Source organism: Aythya fuligula, chromosome 1 (genome assembly GCF_009819795.1).
Source record: "Aythya fuligula isolate bAytFul2 chromosome 1, bAytFul2.pri, whole genome shotgun sequence".
NCBI lineage: Eukaryota > Metazoa > Chordata > Aves > Anseriformes > Anatidae > Aythya > Aythya fuligula.
The window spans coordinates 26,700,955-26,713,943 of record NC_045559.1 but is presented as its reverse complement, the minus strand read 5'-3'; positions in this window follow the sequence as shown (position 1 = coordinate 26,713,943).

Sequence of the window (12,989 nt, the reverse complement as noted above, 5' to 3'; positions counted from 1 at the left end):
AGTTCCTTTTTAAGTGGTTATTGCACAATATCTGCCTGTCACACCATTACCTAGTACACAGAAGTCCAACAAAACAGGCTATTACATTTTGGCCTGCAAATCTAGTAACCAGCTTTTAACAGTCCAATGGAAAATAACAGCCTGAAGTACTCTGTTATGTGTTTTCCAGTAGCAGGATGGTGTATTTAATGGTACTGATTAGTCCAATGGTAGCGAACAGTACATTAAAGTGGACTACAAATTGTGAAAAAATGTAAAAGGTATTAAATTTTTAAATGGGAAGTTGTAAGGTGAAAGTAAAGCATGCAAACATTCCAGTATTCAAAAACACTCTGAAAAGAGCCCAGTAGATTCAGCACAGACGCATTCACTCACCATAACCCTTTGCAATGTCATCTCTCCAGGACTGTTTGTCAGAGAGATGTGCAGGCTCACCTTGTGACCGTGCTGTCCAAGCGCTCTGCTAGGCAGCAGTCACAGGGGCGTGCTGGGGGGGAATCTCCTACCCGTGGTCCTGCCAGGCTCTCAGTGCAGTAATAACCATGATCTGTCATGATACAGCCCCTGGAAAGGTCCAGGTTTGTCTTTTACAGGATTAGATATCTGCTGTTAGGCAATGTCGTTGGACAATCACATATCATGTCTATAAATGTCATGGAGACAGACTTACAGTGCTAGATATGAAAGTCAGTGTCATAATATTGGGTGTTCAGGTGGGCTCAGCAGCACTTTTACCTCATAGCAGAAAACCTTATTGGCTGTCTCTGGTCACTTTTCTCAACCTCCATGACATCAACTCTTAAATTGTGCCAGTTAGCTTGAATTGCTTCCTTTTGAATTACCTGAGATGATGTTTGGAGAAGCAGGGCAGTCTAGCTGAAGCCAGATGGAGCACCCTAGTTTTGAGAAATGAGGGAGCATGAACTGTTTGGTTGTGTGATAGATCCTTCTGAATTTTCTTGTTTAAGAACAATGGATTATATGTAGAATATTTTTTGAAATGCATTTATTGAAATAATTTTGCAAGATGATAGAATGACAAACCAGAGTCTTTTATTAGCAGTGGAGAATTTCCAAAGCTGCACCCAAGGTGTCTTTTGACCATCTCTTACGTTAAACACAAACTGTTCTCAGTTCAGTCCTTTGATTTTATTGCCTCGTGTGTTTGCTGCATCCTCCTCACTTTTTTTTTTTACTTTTTTTTTTTTTTCCCCCTCACCACCTAAGGAAGAGGAAAAAGGTATAGAATGAATCACTACTAACTTATAATACCTTTGCTGTCTTCATTGGTGTCTTAGAAGCCTTAAAGTTTCCACTCATGCTGTCTGAAACTGGAGCACTGTGTGATACAGGATATGTTATTTTTATTTGGCATTCTTCTGTAGTATTTTAAATTAAAACTTCAGTTCTATAGTGCAGTTAGTGCACACTGTCTTCAATGGTAAAATGTTGTGTGTTGATATCTATGACAATACCTAGATGAACAGTATTCTCACTTGATTTGTAATTGTTTTTACTAAAGATAGTGGAAGTGGGAAGAGAACGATCAGACTCAGTGCCATATGGTCAAGGCACATTTTAGTGTTCAGTCAAGACACAATCCACAAAGGGCCCTAGGCTCAATACCAGTAAGTAATTTGCTTTTGGTTTAAGAACCTGAATCAACATAACTCTACAGACTCCTGAGTCTCCTTGGACATAACTGTCAGTAGAACTCAGTCTACAGGCATCCAGGTCACATTCACTCACTGCTGAGACCTACGAATGCGAAGTTCCTCTGGCTGCCAACTTCTCCTGCAGGAACTGGAGGTGATAGGCATTCTCAGGGGTTGCCAAAAAGAGCTGGGAAATGTGCTACAAAATGCTTTAAACCAGAGGATCAGCTCAGAGAAACCTTAAGGGACCACAGGACCTGTCGTTGTATAACTTTTTGGCAATTACCAGAATACAGGCATTCATCTATGACTATTACTCATCAAAACATGCAGCCTGCCCCTCTCCAGCAAACAGAGCTCTAGATGCAGCTTGCCAGGTGTACATGTTGCCAGAAATCCTACTGGCAGAAAAAAAAAAAAAAAGTGGTGCAGAAATAGCTGGTGTTAAGCAAATGAAAAAGTACATCAAAAGGAACAGACATGGTCTACAGAGAGAATGACGGGATGAAGGAATCTCAGGGGGTTTGTCTTTTATACTCGGGGAATAAGGTGAAACTGTATGGCAGACATACTTCCATCTGGTAGTGATGGATGGAGACTCAGAAGGAAAAAAAAAAGGGGGGGGGGGGGGGGGTTGACAATAAGTAATAGAGACAACAGTAGCCAAGGCACTAAAGTACCATCGGGATGTGCAAATTTCTACTTAACCATGATTCACCTTGAAGGGAAATGACCCTAGGTATGGTCACATAGAGCTAGGTTTAAATGTACTGACATGTCAGCTCAGAACTTACCTTGGACATGGTATGTATGACCAGACTCACATGTGAGCCAGGCTGGGTGAACATCTGAGCCTGAAAACTGCCTCCCATTTTTGAGGAGCACACTGGGGAGCTGGCTGGGGAACCTCCTAGTGCTGCCAGCAGCCAGCAGGCTCAGAAGATGCTAGAAAAACTCTGTTTGCAGTCCCAACACCCAACTCCAATGTGCTGGTGGGCAACAGTTAGACTGTGCTCCCTGCAATCAGCAGCATATGTCATCTTCCCAAATCACTTACTTTATATATATGATCTGTCTCATTGACAGAAATCCTCCAGTGTAGTCTACGTTTGTTGTAGGACTATAAATATCCCAGTAATTGGAACTGACAACTGAACAGAGCACAAGAGTCCCTTTAGGTTTAGACAAGCACCCTCAAGGTTTGTTCATGCTTTGTCATCTCATGACGCTTCATCTTCTGGCTTGTGCAGTGTTTTATCTCTTTATTTCATTATGTGTAGGCTCCAATTCAGCTGTTATGGGCTTCTGTCAATTCAGCTGTCTTCTTTCAACAGGAGTAGATGTTGTTACTCCCCTGCTAGACAATGATCCAACTACATTTGGAAACAAATAAAATTCTGCCTGTTTCATCTGTGCTGAGTTTCTGAAACAGTCCAAGGAATCCTGTGAAACAAAGATGTCTGGAGACAAAAAGCTGAAGCTGCTTTTGTCAGATTTTAGCAATACCGGGTCTTCTGGTCTGAATTTGAGTGTCTTTGGAGCATCATTCCTGTTGTTAAAACAAAATTCTTTTGTGTATTTCTAACTAGCATTCTTTGAGGAAAGCCATTTAAAATACAGATTTGTTCCTCTGGGTTGCAGAACTGCCTGACCAAATGCTAGTATTCAGCACAGAGAGGTTACAGCCAGCACTGCCCAGCTCCTCAGCAAAGACTTTCTGTGGTAGACGTCTTCAAAAAACTCGGACTTCACCATTCATCAGTTTACTTCTTGGCTGAGGCACTAAAACTTTTATCGTTGAAACCACACTGTGACTACTGTTGGTGGATAGCTATCCAAAATAAGGAAAAAAATAATCTTAATTTTCTGTGACCCGTTGCTTCATGGATTACTGAGGACTGAAACCCAAAACAAACCTGTTGCTAATGGCAACGAGAACAGGGCTCAAGCACAGAGGTATTCCTCTTAATATTACCACGCCTTCAGTTTGAACTCGCACCCTGAGTCATGGGGAAGTTGAATGTCGACTCTCTTGATAAGCAATATTTCTGATTTTCAAGATTCACCCTACAAAAATACAATAGTAAATTAAACAACACTGAGTTAATCATATATATGCACTAGCAATGGTTAAAGGCACATGCTGTATGTCTTTGCACTAAACCTTTTACTCAGCTTCACAGCTACAACCACACTTGTCTCAGCTATTGCCCTGTTGAGGTCATTACTGTCGTTCCAGCTGTTCAAGCCATTTCACCACCAGCAGTTACTTTGCCTTAATGTCCAGAAATTCCTTCATTTGTGCAGACGTCACTAGCTCATGAGGATGTTCATCTGTACCACACTTCTTTCAGTAGACTTGACAGGAGGTCACACAGAGCCCTGCTTCTCTGTTCAGCAGCTTCAACTTGAGGTATTTCTCTCCCTCTGAAGCCCCTTCCATGCTATCTCATCACCATGGCTGCAGAAGAAGGTCTACAATTTGCAGAAACCTTAAAGAAATCTTGCTTTGTTTCCATTCTGATCTCTTACTCAGAGTAAGTTCCCAACAAGTCATGTAGATGATTCTGGAAACAAATCTTACCCAGAAAAATCACTCTATAGCTGCCCTGATCAACCGTATTTAATAAACTTCTAGCTGGAGCCTACACTCATTTTTGCATTTATTTACAAACACCACCTAGAAGCAAAAAGCCTTAATTCCACTGACAGAAAACCACATCAGAATTAATAGATAGCCATATCATTGCTTTCTGCTGAGTCCTCGTACTATGTTTCTGAATGCCCATCAATAATGCCAGTTACTGGATCTGTTTTTTTCTGTGTGCTATGTTACTTGTGGTGGCCCTACAAAAACAGAGTGTGTCAAATGCAGATTTTGAGTTGCTCCCAACAGCTCAGCTGTCCTGCTGGGTTACCAAACACAACTATTGATGGAAGCATGTCAAGAAATACCACTTTTATCTTAAGAAATAATAGTTTATCTGACAAACAATTACATGAGGATAGTTGCAGTCCAGATCAGCAGCCATGTTGATCCCTTTTCATGGTACATGTGATCACATTTCACTACATATAAACACCAAATGATATTCAGAGGTGGAACATAACAACCTTAGGAGCTTTGCAAAAGAATCAGTGACTTAATTCTGCATAAGGAATGCAACAGGTGCAAATAATTGGCATAAGGCGTGTCTGAATATTTCTGAAGACAGTTCAATAGTTTCAAAAAGTGGCATGAAATGGAATAGTTCTCAGAAAACAAGTTCTCTGTTTCCAGAATAAATATTGGTACACGCAACACAAGTAAAAACACTTACATAATGCCCTGCAGAAATGTCTATTCTATGTCTCTTTAATGGACTGATTCTCAAACTAAAGAGATAAGCTAAAAGATTTTTAGTTTACACCTCTCCCAATATTGACACTATTTTTCTGGTAATTTCTGTGCTACACAGACCTAGGGCTGAAACTGGAACCACTTCTGCCTTAAAAACCCTTCTGTAGCCAGGGGGTAGTGAAGAGATCATAGGGAATCTGATGTGAATCTAATTTCTAAACACTGTTCCTCTACATTCGTGTGGCATTCGTCAAGAAAGTAAGCCCTATTTATCAAATTAAAGTGATTTTTGTATGTTTCTTTTACTAGAAACTTATTTACAATTGAACACAAAAACTGCACACACACACACAAAAAAAAAGTAATCAATCTAAAAAGAAAAGTTTGAAAAACTTGTGTCAATACTTCTAGTTCATGCTCACTAATCCATGTAGTTGCCAGAGCTATTGTTTAAAAATTGTGGTTTTGGTTCCTAACAAAAAATATTGTAGCAAGCCACAAAGTCACATAGAGGTTATACAGTGCAAGAATAAATCATCAGCTAACAAAATATCTCCCAAGCAAAATTGTAATCCAGCCTGAGCATAAGTCTGTCTTAATCAGGCATGTGCACAGTCTCATCTAATTTGCAGGGAAAATTTATGCATTTGACACTATGTAAATGTCTTGCTGCAAATGGGCCTTATTCGTAGATACCTTTGGTCACAGAGCTGTACTGTAATGAACTCTCGGTGGAGGCTGAAGGTGGAAACTGGGAACAAAGCTAATGTTTCCTCTTCACTGACGAATGCTAAAAGTTTTTACACAGCTCAGAAGAGCACTGAGGCAAATGGAGAAGGCAAAGCTGCTAAGGAAGTTGAAGCCCAGCCCTAAGTATGAGATCAGGCCCCATGCAACTCCCACCAGGTCCATAAAGCCCATGAGGAGGGGACGGGCTCCCTGGGACAGATGTGGGAAGGGAGTCAGCACCTCGCCAACAGTTGTGTAGCTGAGAGACCTCAGTAATTTGTGTTTGCCACTGCTCTTCCATGGCCACATGTGCTGACCAATCCTAAGCAGGGGTCAGACACCCTTACAAGAACCTAAATATGCCTTGGCTCACTGATTAACCTCCATGGTGAAACGTAGTATAATTTCAGACATATTTTTTCTGGCTCCCATGACATCAGAACTCTTCTGGCTGTTGTATATAATTATAAAAATGTCCCTCTGACTTCTTGTTGCTGAAAATATACAGGCTGTTCCGTTTGTTGTTTTGTTTTGTTAAAAAAAAAAAATGTTCTCTCCGTCTTGTTTTTCTATTTCTGGCAGGTTCTGCCATGGAAGCTGTGGCAATTACTACAGCTGAAGTTGGACTAAGACTTAAGGTGACACCCTCTAGAATGAAGCTCTATAAAGGTACCTGGGCTCTAGCTTCCCTCCAAGGTTTAATACTAGCTCTTTCTTTTATATAGTACTCTTCATCAGAACAAGAAACACTGCTTGTTTGTAACTGATGCTGTCTAAGATCTTACTAGCTTTAACCACAGAGTAAACTAACACTGCAGAAGGAGATGCAGAGTGGCAGAAAGGGAGTAGGCATCGAAGTACACCATGCAAGAGCCTGAGTAATGGGCAAAAAATGGGAGTATAACCCTATGACCATATTTAGTTTCCACATGTGAATCTTGGCTGGCTGAAAGCTGCCCCGAATGCCAGCAAAGCCTGAGAAGCTGGAAATCTTTCACTGTGCATACAAGCAGAGTCATGACTCACGCAGAAGAGAAATAGTTTTCTTTTGCAAGAGGAACATTTTTCGTTATTGACCAGGGAGACACCCAAAAATAGCTTTGCTTTCTGAGTGAGTCTGTCAATTCACAGCAACACTGTGGAGGTACAAAAACTGAAGAAACTCCAGGAATTTGCTAATAAGAAGTAGAAATCTGTGTTTAAAGAGAGTTAGCCAAATTCACTGAATATGTCAAATCCTTAAAGATGATGAATTAAAATTAAGGTAGCTTGGACTGTTCAATAAATTCCAAATGTCAGACAAAGAAATGAAATGAAATGAAATGACGGCCCAAAGAATATTAATGCAAGATATTTAAAATGCTGTGCAATTTAATCGCTTTGAGTAGGGAGCTCATTGTATAATCTCATTTACATTGTGTTTTATTTCTGATGTAATGCATTTTCAGCATCAAAAGTGAAGCAGCATTAAACTCCTGTGAAAGATAAAGCACTCTTGATGTTTCTTGGAAAGGAAGAGCACTTCCGAGAATCACAGATTTTTTGAGCCTGTTTCCACCAAAACCATTGGAATTTTCCAAATTATTTCAATGGAAACTGAAATAAGCCAAGGGAAATCCCACCCCACGGTGAGGGAGAACATCATTAAAAGGTATGAGTAATCAGAGAGAAAGGCAAACAGGACTTATTTCAATGCTTTTTAATTTTTTTTTTTCCTTCATGGTTTGCTCCAGTGACCCTCATCTTCTGATCTTAGAGTCCTTTTCCAACCTACATGATTCTGTGATTCTAACGTTTATGAATGATACTGATCTAAACCAGCTGAAAATTAGGCTCTCGTCAACCAAAATGAGCTCACTAAGCTTAACACATCTTCCATCATGTTTACCCTGCTGTGATCTGGCTTTCTCCAAAGCACCAAATTTCACCCACAACAGCAAGAGAGCACAACCAGCCCTGGGCAGAGGGCCCCGTTTGGTGAGGCACAGCACAGGGTGCTACGGGGGCAAACGTCTCAGCTAAAAGGAGCACTTTGGCTGTATTTATCTTTGCTTAATCCACGAGGACACGCGTTGTGCGGTCAGAAAGCGCCGCTCTTGGGTTTTAGTCTAAATTAGGGAGAAAATCCACGGCCAAGCAGGCAGCCAGCAGCAGGCCGCACCCCCGGGGCACGGAGCCTGGTGTAACCGCGGGCAGCTCCGCAAGGCGAGGCTGCCCTCTCCTGGCTAACCGCGGCGGCCTGCTCGGGAGAAAACACTCTGGAGCTCAGGAGGGAATGAGTTGGATCCAGCTTAATCCCATTTCTTTCTTTTTTTTCTATTTTTTTTTTAAATCGGAACACCTCAATATAAACCTAGCAACGGGGCTCGCTCTGGCTTACGGGGGGGGGGGGGGGTTCTTAACCCTGCTCTCGCAATGATGCATCTGCCTACGTGGTGTCTGGAATAAAAAGTACTGCCATGAATATGCTAAATCGAGAAATCAAAATAAACAGACTGTAACTCACTGGCTCCAGGAGAACAACCAACTTTGTAAAAGTGTATTAATGAAGTTGCTTGCACTTACATTTCATCTGCTAAAACAAATGTTTGTTGAGCACTCTGCTGGTGGAAATACACCCTCCGCTTTCATACTAATAGAAGTGTTTCTAAAAGTCATCTATTACTGTAAACATGGAGGAAGAAGTAATCTAATAAAGCACTCCCCCGAGGACAGCAAATATGGATCCAGCAAATTTCTGCTTTGACTTAAATCAGCACAAGGCTTCGTGCACAGTCAAAAACAAAAGGCAGCAAGCACAATGTTAAACAAGCCGATCTCCCACCTGCTAATAGCAGAGGAAACAAGCCAGAGCAAGACTGTGTGTTTGAAATTAGGTGTTTTGTTTTGTTTTTCTTTTTTCCTGCCTATCTCCCCTAGAAATTTTGGCTGAGAATGAGCTGAGCCAGAGTCTCCAGAAACACCAGGTAGTGCTGGAGTAATGCTCATGTACTAGGCAAACACAGTTTAGTCCTGTGTTGTGCTTGCCAGCCCAGCACAAAGGAGACTCCCCTGTGGGTCTTATGGCACAGATAAAAATAAATCCCCTGGGGAGATGATAGTTTGACCTGTAATCACTATTTATTTTTGCAAGAATAACTGATCCTCTGAGGGTGCCAGAGTGTTTTGAGAAGCCCAGTGCTCAGCATCAGGAGGTGCAGGAGTGAGGCTGCTGGCGGGCAAGCTTTAGGCAGTTGTACGTTTGCTCAAGTTTTAGAGGATAACAGGCAGGATAACACCAGGCTTGAATGGTTGCTGGTTAACATCTGGCTGTTTCGTGCTGTTCCTAATATCACAAAGCAGCCCTAGGCCTCAGCTCGCCGGCTGGGTTAAATCAGGCAGGCAGATTCTGTTTTCAGAGCAGCACTTAGGCATCAAGAGCAGATTGGTGACTCTGGCACAACATCTATTAATAAATAAAAGCATCAGGCTTTGCATTTGAATAGGCCCTTTTCTTTGGCAGATCTCAAAGTAATTTCTAAAGAAGGGCAAATGTTATTATCTCCATTATGGTGGTAGGTTATATGACAAGCTCACAGTCGGAGACTGGGCAACACTTGGCTCAACAACAAGCAGCAGCTGCTCTCCTTGGTTAAATGCCACACACCAACAGTCCCCAAAGTTGTGAGGTCCTGGCCAAGTGCACAAAACCCCTTAGCCAGATGGGCAAGAGCAAGTGCTGGAAAGCAGTTCCCACTACCCAGTCAGTTCTTGAGGTAACTAAAGCTTCATGGAGGACTTGTCCTGAATCACAAAGAGACAGTGGTATTTTTAACATGCCCTGCCTTTTATATAGTTTCTGTTGCTTACCCATGCTCAGCTTCAAAATAGTCCTCACTTTTCCTGAGGCAGGCATCCAAACTGACCTGTTCCTAGGATGAAATATTCTTTCATTTGAAAATATGCTGTCAGGGAAAGTTTTGAACGTTTCCATTTTGTGGGTTTGCTGCAGGCTTCCAGATATTTTTGCAGCTCTTGGAAACATGGCAACCTTGCAGAAAGACTACCCTGCAGGTAGTCTGCTTCATATGCAGGTAGTCATGCTTCATATGTAAACACTATATATAAACATCACGGCTGATGTTTTAGGTACTAGGTGATGTTATATCTTGAAGAAGAGACTTGTCACGGTCATTTCTGATTCTTAATCAAGATATCCAGCTGGCATCTCTCCCACATCCCTCTGCAAAATATAGATAAAATGTATTTCTAGCTATGTTGCTTAGTTCATTAAAATGCTTTGACACATACACATTAGCATGTAAGCCACAGCAATGAAAACTATGATTTGCAAGCTGCAGTACCCAGTAATATGCACTTTTATGGGAGCCGTTCAGGGCATTTGTTAGCAGAGAGAAGAAAGCTGCTGCCCAACACAGCGGCAATTCAGGAGGTGCACACGCATGACACAAACACGTACACACAACAGGCTCCTGCTGTTGGACACTGGCATTCATTACCATCCGCCAGCTGCTCTGAACCATATGGGAAGCAGGCATTCCAGTTCTGCTCTAAGCCACACCAGCATCGCCACTGACTCCCAGGCTGGCAGTCTCAAACAAAAAGGAAAGGGGCAAGGGGGCAAAGGAGCCAAATCCCACCCTGCTGCTGATGTGATCCCTCCAGAAAAGGGCTGAGGCATGTGTGATGCAGAAGAGAGGAAAGTAGGGAGCTGCGAGCTGTCAGATGCTGCATTTTGAAAGCTGTTACTACATCAGTCTGTACTCTGGGAACATCTGGATCCAGTGTTGACAACCTGGCAGCAGCTGAAAGCTGTCGAGTTAACTCAGACGTGATAAATGGAAGGAAAAAAAAGTAACAAGTCATCACCAAAAGCAGTAGTTACCAGCCTATGAGGCAAGCCTTCTGAGTGAGGCACGACAACATTAAAGATAAGATATAGAAGCAAAAGCAGAAGTATTGCTGAGACTGAAGAACAGAAGAGAGACAGCTGCTAAGTTTATTACGCTTCTTCATTCTCTTTTTTACTCCCAGGTTCAAACCTCAGAGAAAAAGAAGTTTGCTGCTTGGTGGTAAGGAAATATAGCACTATAGATCTCAGAAGGCAGGGGCACTGAGAAGTCATAGGTCATGGGATGATGGAAGAGAGGAGGAAAAGAAAGGATAACAAAAAGCTGCAGCTACGAAGCATGCCTAAAGCAGATTGGGTATTACTGCCCTAAAAATAAATGTTTTAATCTGAAACATTTCCATATTTAGAATAGAAAAATCAGCCAAATCCAAAACATTCCTATTAAAACATGGAGCTGGATTCAGCTCCACCCAAAGTCCAGTGCAATTCTCATAAAAATAAATAAATAAATAAATAAATAAATAAATATTCTCATCCCTTTAAAATAATTATTGGCAGGTATTTCACCCAGTTGTATAATTCTGGGACAAAATGATCTTCTGCACAAAGATAAATTGTAAGTTTATCACTTAGAAGAAGCTTAGAAGATAGTAACAGCCAACTTCTATAATTTTTGTGTATATCAGCAACTCATAAAAAACTTCCTGTCCTATAAATAAATGTGCTTCCCCAGATCCATAAAGTTACTGATTGTCTCAAGTGTATCAAGGACAAAAAAGGGAAAGCTCCTATCTCTTCTCTTCAGATTCCCTTCTCGTCAAGTTTGAGCATCCTGCTAGACTTTCTAAACCCTTTTGCTGAGGATGAAACTATTGAGATTCAGTTCCACTGGATATCATCTGGCTGTTTTATTTAGTCCAAATCTGTGTCTGTTTTATGTCTTAATAGTTACAAAATTAGCAAAATACACCAGGTTTTGTCTTGGACTGCTGCCTTTCCTTTCACAAATACTGCAGGGAATCAGAAGGCAAATGGGAGAAATCATCACAAATTGAACATTAATTCTTTATTTCCTAGGCCCTGTTGTTTTCACTCACCATCTTCTTACTCTGTAGGGGACAGCTGCTTTAAATTCCACATCAGGCTTATCAGTGCCGCAGCACTGTTGTCCTGTTTGCCTACACAGCAGTTCCAGCACAATGCAAACACAAGCCACTGGCCTTGCCCCTGTACTAAAGATCAGACGATGTCATCATTTGCAAGATAATCATCATTCACCTGCAGGATCAGATGCAAGCCCATGAATTCAAGGGGATTGGATTTCATTGGTCTTGTGTCCACAGTTGGTCTGCTGAAGCTTCCCTCCAGGATCTATGCCATTAAATGCCTGTGCCATTTATAGTTCATATATCCTAGTCCACTCCCTTGAATGCCTTTCATCCAGTCTGGGCCATGTCTAGGCTTGAAAAACCTGCTTGCAAGGCAAACTGTGGTCATGAAACAGACAGTTCATCTCCTTTTGCGTTGCTTGAGTCCCAGGACTCACTTCATCAGATAAAAAGGTGAGTAAAGCTCTCCTCCTACAATAACAAAGCAAAGCAAAAGCCAGCAAGCTTCAGGACCTACTACAAATACCTGTCGCTGGGCAGCAGTCCTCCCACGTGCTTTAGGCATCTACAGTAGGATGTCTACCATAGGGAGGGAGCCTCTGTATTATTTTCCACTGACTACAGCAAGATCCAGGATGACCAGCTTGGACTAACATGACATTAAGACAGCCAAAACCAGGTGAGATGGATCCCATGCACCAGATCCAGAAATGTTCTTAAGTGCTACGCATGACATTGCTCCCAATCTGAATAAATAGTTGAGTCAGGCAAAACATTTTTCTTTTCTTTCATAATAGCAGAGCATCATCTTGAATTCATTTCAGAAAATAAAACAAACAAAAAAAATGTTCTCCACTGGGAAACAGTGCTGCCTTCCTTACATAATGTATGATTCAAATGACAGGCTGCTGGGAAATACTGACATATGAATAGAGTCATGCTGCATGCAGAAGAGGAAAACACGTCAGCTTATCTTCATGTAACCTGGACAGGAACATATGGCTCATATATGAAGACATTAATATATTAACCCGTTTGCATGCATGCAGATGCACACCCTGTGCAAGAGCAAGTTATGTTACCCTCAATGTGAAAACACATACGCACAAACAAACTGACATGGAGCCCAGAGAGGAACGAACAATTAATAGAAATGAATGCATACTCATACACACAGGTTGCAAATTGAAAAAGAATAATCTATAAAGTCTAAGAACTCTAAAAAACTGTGTTCAGACTCAGAAAACAGCCAGTGAAATAGCCTGGTGACCAACGTAGCGACAGTTTGGTTCCCAGCAGGTGGA